Genomic DNA, 13,983 nt, shown 5'->3' with positions numbered 1-13,983 from the left:
AACCAGTTCTTCTGGAGGGCCAACAACAGGGCAGAGAGGCTGAGGCCTTCCCCTCACAAGAACTTCAGAAGAGCCCTGCTGGATCAGAGCAGTGGACCATCTAGTCCAGCATCTTGTCTCACACAGTGGCCAACCAGTTTCCCTGGAGGGCCAACAACAGGGCAGAGAGGCTGAGGCCTTCCCCTCACAAGAACATCAGAAGAGTCCTGCTGGATCAGAGCAGTGGTCCATCTAGTCCAGCATCTTGTCTCACACAGTGGCCAACCAGATCTTCTGGAGGGCCAACAACAGGGCATAGAGGCTGAGGCCTTCCCCTCACAAGAACATCAGAAGAGCCCTGCGGGATCAGAGCAGTGGTCCATCTAGTCCAGCATCTTGTCTCACACAGTGGCCAACCTGTTCTTCTGGAGGGCCAACAACAGGGCATAGAGGCTGCAACGTTCCCCTGATATTGCCTCCCAGCTCTGGGATTCAAAGGAGGTTCCCCTCAGTCACCATGGGTGGTTGAGAGACCTATCTGACATGTCTAATCCCCTTTTAAAGCTCTTTATTCCTGGGGGCATCACTACACCCTCTAGCAGTAAATTCCACATTTTAATCACTCATTGAGTAAAGTAGTATTTCCTTTTCCCCATCCTGAATCTACCGCCCATCAGCCCTCAAGTTCTAATATTTTGGGAGAGGGAGAAAAATCTCTCTTTGTCAGCTCTCTCCACCAGATGCATAATTGTATAAACTTCTATCATGTCTCCCCCCTCCCCACTGAAGAGTGAGGGAGAGCCAGTTTGGTGTAGTGGTTAAGTGTGCGGACTCTTATCTGGGAGAACCGGGTTTGATTCCCCACTCCTCCACTTGCACCTGCTGGAATGGCCTTGGGACAGCCATAGCTCTGGCAGAGGTTGTCCTTGAAAGGGCAGCTGCTGTGAGAGCCCTCTCCAGCCCCACCCACCTCACAGGGTGTCTGTTGAGGGGGAGGAAGGGAAAGGAGATTGTGAACCGCTCTGAGACTCTTCGGAGTGGAGGGCGGGATATAGATCCAATATCTTCATCTACCTCACAGGGTGTCTGTTGTGGGGGAGGAAGGGAAAGGAGATTGTGAGCCACTCTGAGACTCTTTGGAGTGGAGGGCGGGATATAAATCCAATCTCTTCATCTACCTCACAGGGTGTTTGTTGGGGGGGAGGAAGGGAAGGGAGATTGTGAGCCGCTCTGAGACTCTTTGGAGTGGAGGGTGGGATATAAATCCAATATCTTCATCTACCTCACAGGGTGTCTGTTGTGGGGGAGGAAGGGAAAGGAGATTGTGAGCCCCTCTGAGACTCTTCGGAGTGGAGGGCGGGATATAAATCCAATATCTTCATCTACCTCACAGGGTGTCTGTTGTGGGGGAGGAAGGGAAAGGAGATTGTGAGCCGCTCTGAGACTCTTCGGAGTGGAGGGCGGGATATAAATCCAATATCTTCTTCTTCTTCTGAGACTGAAAAGTCTGAGGCCGATTCCCCACTAGTCTTGCTGCAGTTTTGTGCTCCTTTTTCCCATGGTGCTTCTGCCCAATTTTGCACATGGTGCCTCTCTTGCCCTGCCCTCATTCCCAAATTCTCTCCGAGGCTTCAAAATCAGGTTTTCGGATAATCCTGCAACCATGGAGAGAACTTGGGAAAGAGGCGGGGCAAGTCACAGCTTTGCAGCAGGGTGTGCAAAATCAGGCAGAAGCACCCCGGGGGAAGGGAAAAAGGAGCACGAGACTCCAGCAAGACTAGTGGGGAATCTGCCTCAGACTTTTCAGCCTTTCCTCATACTGATAGTGCTCCAAAGCTCTAATCATCTCGGTCGCCTTCCTCTATACCTTTTCCAGCTCTGCAATGTCCTTTTTGAGATAAGGTGACCAAAACTGAACATAGGCCGTTTTCCCACTGAGCTTTCCTCGGAGCGACGTCCCTCTTCAACGCGCAGCGTCTGCGCGGATTTCCCACCCACTGCTCCGAGGCTGCTCCGAGGAACCAGGAAGTTCCCAACCTTTTGCGTCGCAAATGGAAACCGCTAAAAACCAGTTTACGTTAGCAACGCAAAAGCCGCAACTCTACTTGGTTACTTGGAGCAGCCTCGGAGCAGTTGGTGGGAAATCAACTGCACGATGAAGAGGGACGTCGCTCCGAGGTAAGCTTGGTGGGAAAACGGCCATAGTTTTTCAAATGAGGCTGCATCATAGATCTATACAGGGGCATTATGACACGTGGCCATTTTGTTTTCAGTCCCTTTCCTAATAATCCCTAACTTAAAAAATTTTCAGTCCCTTTTCACCCCTGCCACACACTGGATCGACACTTTCATTGAGCTATCCACTATGACCCCGAGATCTTTTCCCCTCTCAGTCTCAGCAAGTTCAGACCCCATTCGCTTATACTTTAAGTTGGGATTTTTTTGTCCCAGTGTGCATTACCTTACATTTACCAACACTGAATTTCTTTTGCCACATTGTCACCTACTCACCCAGTTTGTGGAGGTTGTCTTGAAGGTCTTCACAGTCAGCCTTGGTTTTCACAATCCTGAATAATGTGTCTTCTGCTAACTTGGTCAGAACACTAGTCTCCCTAGTTCCAGATCATTTATTAATAAATTAAATAGTACTGGCCCCAATATCAATCCTTATGGGACCCCCGTTTTCTTCCTTCCATTGTGAGAACTGTTCATTTATTCCTACTCTTTGTTTCTTGTCATTTAACCAATTTTAATCCATAAGAGAACTCGTCCTCTTATCCCTGACAACTATGTTTACTAAGGAGTCTTTGGTAAGGTTCCTTGTTAAAAGCCTTTTGAAAATTCCAGTATACAATTGTCAAGACAGAGAGAATCTTAAGAGAATTTTCTAGTTCGTTCCAGCTACACTGTTCCCCAAGTTACTTCATTGTTCTCCATAGTTCTCTGATTTACTGCAAGCCCATTTAACTCCCACACCTGCAGATATTTGGCAAGACTGCCCATCCAGGCCTGCTAATTGAGTTCACTTAGTTCATCTGTGTATCTGCTGGTGGTGGGGAGTGATCTGGAAGATTCCATGGACACTGTCCAGCGATTGGTGGAGAAGGTCAGGAGGCTATGGCTTGAAGTTTTCTATAAAAGCAGTCAATGTTACCTTTAACTCTTCTCTCCCTGTGTCTCCCAAGAAGATACCTGTATTATGTTCAAGGACTCTTTGCTTTCAGAACCAACTGTGCTGTGTTAGGACTCCAGTGAGAGGTAGCTACTTAATTTTCTTATTTTTGCTGTGCATTTTAATGCCACTGAACTGTATGTCTTGTTTTTAAGCCTTTCTTTTTGCATTTCTTTAACAAATGATCCTGATTGAAAATCTTTTTACCAGCAGGGCTTTTTTTGAGCAGGAACACACAGAAACACAGGTCTGGCTGGCACTGTCCAGCGATTGGTGGAGAAGGTCAGGAGGCTATGGCTTGAAGTTTTCTATAAAAGTAGTCAATGTTACCTTTAACTCTTCTCTCCCTGTGTCTCCCAAGAAGATACCTGTAGTTCTCTGATTTACTGCAAGCCCATGTAACTCCCACACCTGCAGATATTTGGCAAGACTGCCCATCCAGGCCTGCTAATTGAGTTCACTTAGTTCATCTGTGTATCTGCTGGTGGTGGGGACTGATCTGGAAGATTCCGTGGACGCTGTCCAGCAATTGGTGGAGAAGGTCAGGAGGCTATGGCTTGAAGTTTTCTATAAAAGTAGTCAATGTTACCTTTAACTCTTCTCTCCCTGTGTCTCCCAAGAAGATACCTGTATTATGTTCAAGGACTCTTTGCTTTCAGAACCAATTGTGCTGTGTTAGGACTCCAGTGAGAGGTAGCTGCTTAGTTTTCTTATTTTTGCTGTGCATTTTACTGCCACTGAAATGTATGTCTTGTTTTTAAGCCTTTCTTTTTGCATTTCTTTAACAAATGATCCTGATTGAAAATCTTTTTAGCAGGAACGCACAGAAACACAGGTCTGGCTGGCCTGGTGTCAGGGGGTGCAAATGAGTCACTGCAAATGAGTCACTGCTGGGCTTTTTGTACACCAAAACCCTGTGCAAAACAATTGTGACATCAGGGCTGTGCCCTAACATGCAAATGAGTTCCTGCTGGGCTTTTTCTTCAAAACAAGCCCTGTTTACCAGCAACACAGCTTCACATAGTTCAAAGTCTCAGAGAGTATATATGTAAAGCTGTGTTGCTGGTAAAAAGAAAAAAAAATCAATCGGGATCTCAACAAGAAATAGATTGTATGAGTGTGATAGATTTTGATTTGAAGAGTTGCCCTGGACTGGAACAAACTTCCCTGATGAAGGGTCACGTTCTTGAAATGCGTTAGACATCTGGAAATCATGTTGTAGACATTGAGACTTTATGTAGACATTAAGACTTCGTTTTATGTATATGGAATTCTGAAACTTGGATTCTCATAGAAGGCTGTTTTGCCAACATTTCAAGGACGTTGTTTGAAATATAGAGCTTCTACAAACACACCTGCAGAGGAGGTTACCTAGCCTTTGGGACTCTTGCAATTTGTAATATTTATTTGTTTGTGCTTACAATAATATAATATTTACTGGCTTACTGTTGTCTACATGCTTGTTCACTTTCTCAAAGAACTCCAAAGGGATTGTGAGGTAGGACTTCCCTTTGCAGAAGCCATGCTGATTCTTCCTCAGCAAGTTTGTTCCTCCACATGCCTAATATTTTATTTTTGATTACAGTTTCTACTAATTTGCCTGGGACAGATGGTGGGCTAACAGGCTTGTAATTTCCTGGTTCCCCTTTGGATCCCTTTGTAACATTTGCTACTCTCCAGTTCTCTGGCATAGCAGCTGAATGATAGGTTACATATATGGGTCAATATACTATCTCCCATCTGAGTTCCCTAAGAATTCTCAAGTGTATGCTATCAGGACTTGGAAACTTATCATTTTCTAAATTTCCCCAGTAGGTCTAGAACTTCATCTCTGGTTACCTCAATTTGGCTCAAGTTCTTCAGATTCCCTTCCTAAAAATAGTGGCTATGGCCATGGGTACATGCTTCACACTTTCCACAGTGAACACAGAAGCAAAAAAATCCATTGAGTTTCTCTGCCGTCCCTGCATCTTTCTTTAGCAATTCCTTTATTCATTTGTGATCTAAAGACGCAACTGATTCTCTGGATGGTTTCCTGCTCTGGATATATTTTTAAATGTTTATTGTTTGTCTTGATGTTTTTAGCAGCCCACTTCTCAAAATCACAACCTTGTGAGGGAATTACACTGACAGAAAGTGCTTGGGCCAAAGTCACTGAAGAAGAAGATATTGGATTTATATCCCGCCCTCCACTCCGAAGAGTCTCAGAGCGGCTCACAATCTCCTTTACCTTCCTCCCCCACAACAGGCACCCTGTGAGGTAGATGAAGATATTGGATTTATATCCCGCCCTCCACTCCAAAGAGTCTCAGAGGGGCTCACAATCTCCTTTCCCTTCCTCCCCCACAACAGACACCCTGTGAGGTAGATGGAGATATTGGATTTATATCCCGCCCTCCACTCCAAAGAGTCAGAGCGGCTCACAATCTCCTTTAACTTCCTCCCTCACAACAGACACCCTGTGAGGTAGATTAAGATATTGGATTTATATCCCGCCCCTCACTCCAAAGAGTCTCAGAGGGGCTCACAATCTCCTTTACCTTCCCCCCCTCAACACACACCCTGTGAGGGAGATGAAGATACTGGATTTATATCCCGCCCTCCACTCCGAAGAGTCTCAGAGCGGCTCACAATGTCCTTTACCTTCCTCTTCCACAACAGACACCCTGTGAGGTGGATGAAGATATTGGATTTATATCCCGCCCTCCACTCCGAAGAGTCTCAGAGCGGCTCACAATCTCCTTTCCCTTCCTCCCCCACAACAGACACCCTGTGAGGTAGATGAAGATATTGGATTTATATCCCGCCCTCCAATCCAAAGAGTCTCAGAGGGGCTCACAATCTCCTTTACCTTCCCCCCCTCAACACACACCCTGTGAGGGAGATGAAGATACTGGATTTATATCCCGCCCTCCACTCCGAAGAGTCTCAGAGCGGCTCACAATCTCCTTTACCTTCCTCCCCCACAACAGACACCCTGTGAGGTAGATGAAGATATTGCATTTATATCCCGCCCTCCACTCCGAAGAGTCTGAGCGGCTCACAATCTCCTTTACCTTCCTCCCCCACAACAGACACCCTGTGAGGTGAGTGGGGCTGGAGAGGGCTCTCACAGCAGCTGCCCTTTCAAGGACAACCTCTGCCAGAGCTCTGGCTGACCCGAGGCCATTCCAGCAGGTGCAAGTGGAGGAGTGGGGAATCAAACCCGGTTCTCCCAGATAAGAGTCCGCACACTTAACCACTACACCAAACTGGTGACCTCCCATGGCTACCCCCACACAGGGTTGCATTCCAGACACCATGAATTATCTTTCAGTCTTCTAGACCAGGGGGGGCCAACGATAGCTCTCCAGATGTTTTTTTGCCTACAACTCCCATCAGCCCCAGCCGTTGGCCATGCTGGCTGGGGCTGATGGAAGTTGTAGGCAAAAAACATCTTGAGAGCTACCGTTGGCCATCCCTGTTCTAGACAACATGTTTCCATCTGCGCCCTCCTGAGTCATGTTGTCCACCCCCAGTCTGTGCAAACAGTCCTACAGGTGTGTCACACAAAAGTGAACAGGAGCACAAGAGGGGGGGCTCTGCCAGTGCATGCTTGACCAAGTGTACCTCTGGAGGTCCTGTTTTTCCCACCCAGAACAGCAGCTTCCTTCCCTGTTCCTCTTTAAGCCATGCATGCACAGTCAGGCTTCCTGAGCTCTTGTGAGCCTTTGGGAAGTCCTGCTGGACAAGAAAGAAGAGAAGATATTGGATTTATACCCTGCCCTTCACTCGGTGTCTCAGAGTGGCTTACAATCTCCTTTCCCTTCCCCTCTCCACAAAAGACACCCTGTGGGATAGATAGGGCTGAGAGAGCTCTTTTGAGAACTGCTCTTTCAAGAATAGCTCTACAAGAACTTGTGACCGACTCAAGGTCACAGACAGCAGGTGCACGTGGAGCGGGAATCAAACCCGATTCTCCCAGATAAGAGCCCGTGCATTTAACCACTACACCAAACTGTGCTTTAAATATATGTACTGACTAAGGAGAAAAGTACCTTGTGGCCGGGGGGTGGGGAAGATACAGGCAAGTGCAAGACAGAGCTGATATCCCATCATATGTTACCTAAGGCACCAAAGCTATTACCTCACTTGTATGTATAAGTTTATACATGAGTTCTCTTCCCAATGGGTGCCCAAAGCAGCTTCCAATTCTCATCCTACATTTTAACTTTTCAACAACCAAGCAAGGGTTGGAACACATCAAAACAGACATGCCATTGGAAGGAAAATCACAAAACTGCGACTGACTTATTTTGGCCATGTCATGCGGAAGAACTCACTCGAAAAAAGCAATTATGCTTGGATGGGTTAGTGGCAAAAGGAAACTTAAGCCACCAAAGGACACTGTGGCTAGGCATTATAAAATTGCCACCAGCCTGAGCACAGAAAAAAAAATCAAAGAAGAAGAAGAAGACATTGGATTTATATTCCGCTCTCCACTCAAAAGAGTCTCAGAGCGGCTCACAATCTCCTTTATCTCCCTCCCCCACAACAGACACCCTGTGAGGTGGGTGGGGCTGAGAGGACTCTCACAGCAGCTGCCCTTTCAAGGACAACTTCTGCCAGAGCTACGGCTGACCCAAGGCCATGCCAGCAGGTGCAAGTGGAGGAGTGGGGAATCAAACCTGGTTCTCCCAGATAAGAGAGCTATGGCTGACCCAAGGCCATGCCAGCAGGTGCAAGTGGAGGAGTGGGGAGGGAATCAAACCTGGTTCTCCCAGGTAAGAGTCCACACACTTCACCACTACACCAAACTGGCTAAAGAAACAGTATAAGATTGGAGAACATGGCTAGAGCTGGCCCATAGAATCACCAAGAGTCAGACAAGACTGAGTGGTTAACAACAACACCAAAACCCACTTCAGTGGAGCCCCCAGGATTTTCCAAAACAGATTAATAACCAGTGAAGAGGAAAAGGAGGATAGAAAAACTACAGCGATAGAAGGCAAAACACCAAACGAGAGAGGGAACAAAGAAGGAAGGAGTAAAACAAAGAACAGAGAATGAAAGACTGGAATGGAACGAGAAAGAAAATGAAGTGGGGAAGAAGGAAAACAGCCAGAGAGGAAGATAGAGAAAAGAGAAACAAAGTGATCAGGGAACGAAAAAGAAAGGGAAGAAAGCAAAGCAAGGAGAGAAGCGAGGAAAACAGAAGTTTTTAAAAGTGGGAAATTGTTAACGTGAAGTCGTTCTTCCCAGACCACCTCTGATTGCCCCCTAGTGAGTAAGGAGAGCTGAAACATTTCCTTTCCTAGCCGGGTGCACAGGGAGGGGGCAAAAGGCGTGTGAAGGGGAGGCGTAAGTTCGCTTGGGTTTTATTCTTTTCAGTCGCCGGAAACTCTTACACTGTTCCTCTCCACCCCCCTCCTTTTTTTTGTGCTCGAAGGGGAGAGCAAAATTAATGCAAAGTTGCTTTAAATCAGCACCAAAAAAAAAAAAAACCCCTGACACAGAACAACTCCGGCCGGCTGCCGCTGGTGGGTCTTGGCAAGCTCTGGCAACTGATGCAATCAGCCGTGATTAACAGCGGGGAGAGGCCTGGCTTGACAGCACTCCCCCACCTGTGTTTGCCATTGTCTTCCTGTTCGAGGCTCGCAGGTGTTTGCTGGCGCCAGGCTGTCTGAGCTCCGGGCCCGGCTCCTTCCCCCGCGCCTCCCCTCCCTGCCGGCTGAGCTCTGCGCAGCTCGCTTTCCAAGCCCATTCACCGCTCGCCTCTCTCGCTGGCTCATTCACACGTCCGCAAACAACACCCCCCCTCCGCCCGCCCGCCCGCCTATTAGAGCGCATTGCAAGCCGCCTTCCAAAGGCCGTCAATCACTTTGGAAATGCAAAAAGCCTTAACGCATTCCTCTTGCAAAAGGGCGCGCGCGCGCGAAGGCAGCTTCCTTCTCTCTCTCTCTCTCTCTCCCTCTCCCTCTCCCCCTTCCCCCGTCAAGCCCCAAAGGAACTTTTTAAAAAAGTGAAATAATCAAAAGAATGCAAGCCCCCCCACCGCCTTCCTCCTAGGCCAGACAAACGTTCACCGTCAGCATGGTTTATCAGGACCTGTGCAATTAGCACTGTTCCCACCCTGCAGCTTCAAGAGTTGCTGGAGGGGAGGGGTGTGACAGAGCCTTGCCCGGAAATGAGCTGGAATCGTTGCCAATGAAATCAAAAGGGAGGCTGGACAGCTGCCAACTTCTCTGTGGTGGGGTGCCTGTGCAAAGGTGGCAGGGCACGGAGGCCTCTTGGACGCATGTGTCCTCAGGGCGACACTGCTGTGAGGTAGCTGGCCGGTCACGCCTCTCCGCTTAAGCTACCTCACAGGGCTGTCGCGTGGGGAAAAACGGGGAAGCAATGGTGTAGAGGAAGGGTGGCGGCAAAGCGTGATGGGGCCGAAGATGTTTACCGCGAAATTTGAGCTCGGCTGCCAACTTCTCTCTGGTGGGGTGCCCTTGCAAAGTGGCAGGGCATGGAGGTCTCTTGGACCCATGTGTCCTCAGAGCGACACTGCTGTGAGGTAGTTGGCCAGTCATGCCTCTCTGCTTAAGCTACCTCACAGAGCTGTCATGTGGGGAAGACGGGGAAGCAATGGTGTAGAGCAGGGGTCCTCAAACTATGGCCCGCGGGCCAGATGCGGCCCGCTGAGGACATTTATGCGGCCCGCTGGGTTATGACAAAATCGGACCGGAAGTGACGTTCGACCTAAACTCGCGTTAGCAACGCACACTTCCGGCACTGGGCTGAGGCGGCGGAGACAGAGTGTGAGGTGATACCGAGGTGAGGTGAGTTCCCAGGCCAGGGTGTGTGGTGTGGGGAAGGGAGAGAGATGCAGAAGACGGAGAACTGATGGCCCGCGGCCTTGTACAGTAACGGCAGTCTGGCCCTCCAACAGTCTGAGGGACAGTGAACTGGCCCCCTATTTAAAAAGTTTGAGGACCCCTGGTGTAGAGGAAGGGTGGTGGCAAAGCGTGATAGGGCCGAAGATGTCTACCGCAAAATTTGAGCTCGGCTGCCAACTTCTCTCTGCTGGGGTGCCTGTGCAAAGTGGCAGGGCACGGAGGCCTCTTGGACGCATGTGTCCTCAGGGCGACACTGCTGTGAGGTAGTTGGCCGGTCACGCCTCTCCGCTTAAGCTACCTCACAGGGCTTTCGCGTGGGGAAGACGGGGAAGCAATGGTGTAGAGGAAGGGTGGCAGCAAAGCGTGATGGGGCCGAAGATGTCTACCGCAAAATTTGAGCTCGGCTGCCAACTTCTCTCTGCTGGGGTGCCTGTGCAAGGTGGCAGGGCATGGAGGTCTCTTGGACCCATGTGTCCTCAGGGCGACACTGCTGTGAGGTAGTTGGCCGGTCATGCCTCTCCGCTTAAGCTACCTCACAGGGCTGTCGTGTGGGGAAAACGGGGACGCAATGGTGTAGAGGGAGGGTGGTGGCAAAGCGTGATAGGGCCGAAGATGTTTACCGCAAAATTTGAGCTCTTTTTGGCGAAGCAGGAGTTTTGCCACTGTATTCCACCACCAACCAAACAACTTTCTGCAGCAAACTTGGTTGCCAGATGTTTGCTAAGATTAGGAAGTGGATTTCATTTCAAAACTTACAGAACAGCTACCCTGAACCTTATTTCTGGAGACCTCCAGAAGACAAGGCATTTTTATCTACAGGTTATTCAGGTTATTTGCATATGACACCCATCTAATTAACAAAGTTTGTATCAAGGGGGTAGGGCGCTGGCTCAGTGGCATAGCATGCGGAGTTCAGACCCCAGCATCTCCAGTTCAAATAATCAGGTAGAAGGTAACATGAAAGATCTTGAAAGGCTCAAAAGCCTGGAGAGTGTTTGTTCATCAGAGTAGGCATTGCAGAGGGAGGGACGGTGGCTTAGTTGTAGAGCACCTGCTTGGTAAGCAGAAGGTCCCAGGTTCAATCCCTGGCATCTCCAAAAAAGGGTCCAGGCAAAGAGGTGTGAAAAACCTCAGCTTGAGACCCTGGAGAGCTGCTGCCAGTCTGAGAAGACAATACTGATTTTGATGGACCGAGGGTCTGATTCAAGAAGCCAGCTTCATATGTTAGGGGAGGGACGGTGGCTCAGTGGTAGAGCATCTGCTTGGTAAGCAGAAGGTCCCAGGTTCAATCCCTGGCATCTCCAAAAAACGGGCCAGGCAAATAGGTGTGAAAAACCTCAGCTTGAGACCCTGGAGAGCCGCTGCCAGTCTGAGTAAACAAGACTGACTTTGATGGACCAAAGGTCTGATACAGTGTAAGGCAGCTTCATATGTTCATATGTTTGGGGAGGGACAGTGGCTCAATGGTAGAGCATCTGTTTGGGAAGCAGAAGGTCCCAGGTTCAATCCCTGGCATCTCCAAAAAAGGGTCCAGGCAAATAAATGTGAAAAACCTCAGCTTGAGACCCTGGAGAGCCGCTGCCAGTCTGAGGAGACAATACTGACTTTGATGGACCAAGGGTCTGATTCAGTATAAGACAGCTTCATATGTCCATATATATGTCCAGAGTCAGGGGTATGACTCGGCAAGAAGGCAGCTCCATGTGTCAATGTGGCATTAGGGAGAACAAAACAATCACCTAGATAGAACTCAGGTTTCTCAGTCCTCCATCGCTCTTGGACAAATGAGTGGGGGGGGGGGGAGCGATACTAATCAGTCATTTTCTTTCAGGGTTCTTTCTCACCAAAAATTCTCCATTATTGACTGTGTGGGTCTGGTGTGGGAAACAGAGGAGAGTTAAGCTGTCTGGTTGGTATACCAACCACCTAGTGCACCAACAGGCTGCCAGGTCTGCTGGAGGCGGTCACTGCCTGGGCCTTGGAATTTCTAGGGCCGTACGTTCTCAGGGATTTCAATGTCCATGCTGATGCAGCCACCTCCAGACCGGCTGTGGACCAGGTGTCGTCCGTGGCGACGCTGGGACATTCCCAGATTGTATCAGGTCCTATACGCGAAGCAGGCCACACGCTGAATCTGGTTTTTGGAATGGATTTAAGTGTGGATCCGGTTACCACTGACAGAGTTGCATGGTCAGATCACTATACCCTGAAAGCCCAGCTGAATGCATCACCCATTCCCTATCTAGGCAGCGAATGGCTTTACGCTCACCTCTGGAGGCCTATGGATCCTATTAGTTTCCAGAATGCTGTGCGGGATCCGTTACCTCACAGTGATTAATTGGATGTGCTGATAGAGGATTGGAATACCTTTATCTGAAGCCATCCATGAAGATCTCTCTGTTCCTGCCCTAACCTAACTCTATTGTATACAATGGAGATCAGGGAGATAAAGCAAGAACAGAAGGCTAGAGCGACTGTGGTGTTGATCGCGCAACAAAGCTGCAAGAACATCCTATAAGTTATCTATGAAAACCTACGACATGGCAGTAAAAGTTGCAAAAAGAGATTGCTTTATAGCTTCCGTCATATCCGCTAGGACTTGCCCAGCACAATTATTTAGGGTAATTACATCTCTAACGTCCCTTCCAGGGAGGGTTCAGAGAGCCAGTTTGGTGTAGTGGTTAAGAGTGCGGACTCTTATCTGGGAGAACCGGGTTTGATTCCCCACTCCTCCACTTGCACCTGCTGGAATGGCCTTGGGTCAGCCATAGCTCTGGCAGAGGTTGTCCTTGAATGGGCAGCTTCTGGGAGAGCTCTCTCAGCCCCACCCATCTCACAGGGTGTCTGTTGTGGGGGAGGAAGGGAAAGGAGATTGTGAACCGCTCTGAGACACTTCGGAGTAGAGGGCAGGATATAAATCCAATATCTTCATCTACCTCACAGGGTGTCTGTTGTGGGGGGAGGAAGGTAAAGGAGATTGTGAACCGCTCTGAGACACTTCGGAGTAGAGGGCAGGATATAAATCCAATATCTTCATCTACCTCACAGGGTGTCTGTTGTGGCGGGGGGGGGGGGGGAAGGTAAAGGAGATTGTGAGCCGCTCTGAGACTCTTCGGAGTGGAGGGCGGGATATAAATCCAATCTCTTCATATACCTCACAGGGTGTCTGTTGTGGGGGGGCGGGAAGGTAAAGGAGATTGTGAGCCGCTCTGAGACTCTTCAGAGTGGAGGGCGGGATATAAATCCAATATCTTCATCTACCTCACAGGGTGTCTGTTGTGGGGGAGGAAGGTAAAGGAGATTGTGAGCCACTCTGAGACTCTTTGGAGTGGAGGGCGGGATATAAATCCAATATCTTCATCTACCTCACAGGTTGTCTGTTGTGGGGGAGGAAGGTAAAGGAGATTGTGAGCCGCTCTGAGACTCTTTGGAGTGGAGGGCGGGATATAAATCCAATATCTTCATCTACCTCACAGGGTGTCTGTTGTGGGGGAGGAAGGTAAAGGAGATTGTGAGCCACTCTGAGACTCTTCGGAGTGGAGGGCGGGATATAAATCCAGTATCTTCTTCTTCAAAACATGAGAAATTTGGCCATTAGCTGTGAGGCATTGACAAGGTTATATGCTGATAAAGTGTTGTCGCTTTGCCACAACCTGCCTGCCAGTGTTGATACAGTAAGGAACTAGAGGCTGCTTGGCTGTCTTTGGAGTCAGGGCTTGACAACTTCATTTGACTCTCCTGGGCCAATGTCAACAGGATCCTTGGTGCTTTCAGACAGACTGTGTGTTCATTACACCCATGTCCATTGTGACTAAAGGCCAGTGGTGATGAAATACAGGACCCCTTGATGGACATTATCAATCTGGGGGTCTATTCAGGGGGGATTAAAAGAGACAGTGGGTGTGTTTGCACACAGTAAATAACGTGCTTCGCAACGGGATTTTTTCTCTGTTTACGAACGGCAAAATC

At 48.9% G+C, this 13,983-nt stretch overlaps 1 protein-coding gene across 1 annotated transcript in view; it reads left to right on the top strand.

Moving 5' to 3' along the window:
- Window positions 1–3,143: 3,143 nt before the first annotated feature.
- CATSPER4 (cation channel sperm associated 4) overlaps window positions 3,144–13,983 on the top strand; it is an 81,260-nt gene continuing 70,420 nt past the window's right edge. Inside the window, exon 1 of the mRNA XM_060258107.1 lies at window positions 3,144–3,237. The gene's annotated coding sequence lies outside the window, so the exon portion shown is untranslated. The remainder of the gene's footprint in view (window positions 3,238–13,983) is intronic.

Source organism: Heteronotia binoei, chromosome 17 (genome assembly GCF_032191835.1).
Source record: "Heteronotia binoei isolate CCM8104 ecotype False Entrance Well chromosome 17, APGP_CSIRO_Hbin_v1, whole genome shotgun sequence".
NCBI classification, from domain to species: domain Eukaryota; kingdom Metazoa; phylum Chordata; class Lepidosauria; order Squamata; family Gekkonidae; genus Heteronotia; species Heteronotia binoei.
This window is presented reverse-complemented; position numbering and strand designations above follow the sequence as displayed.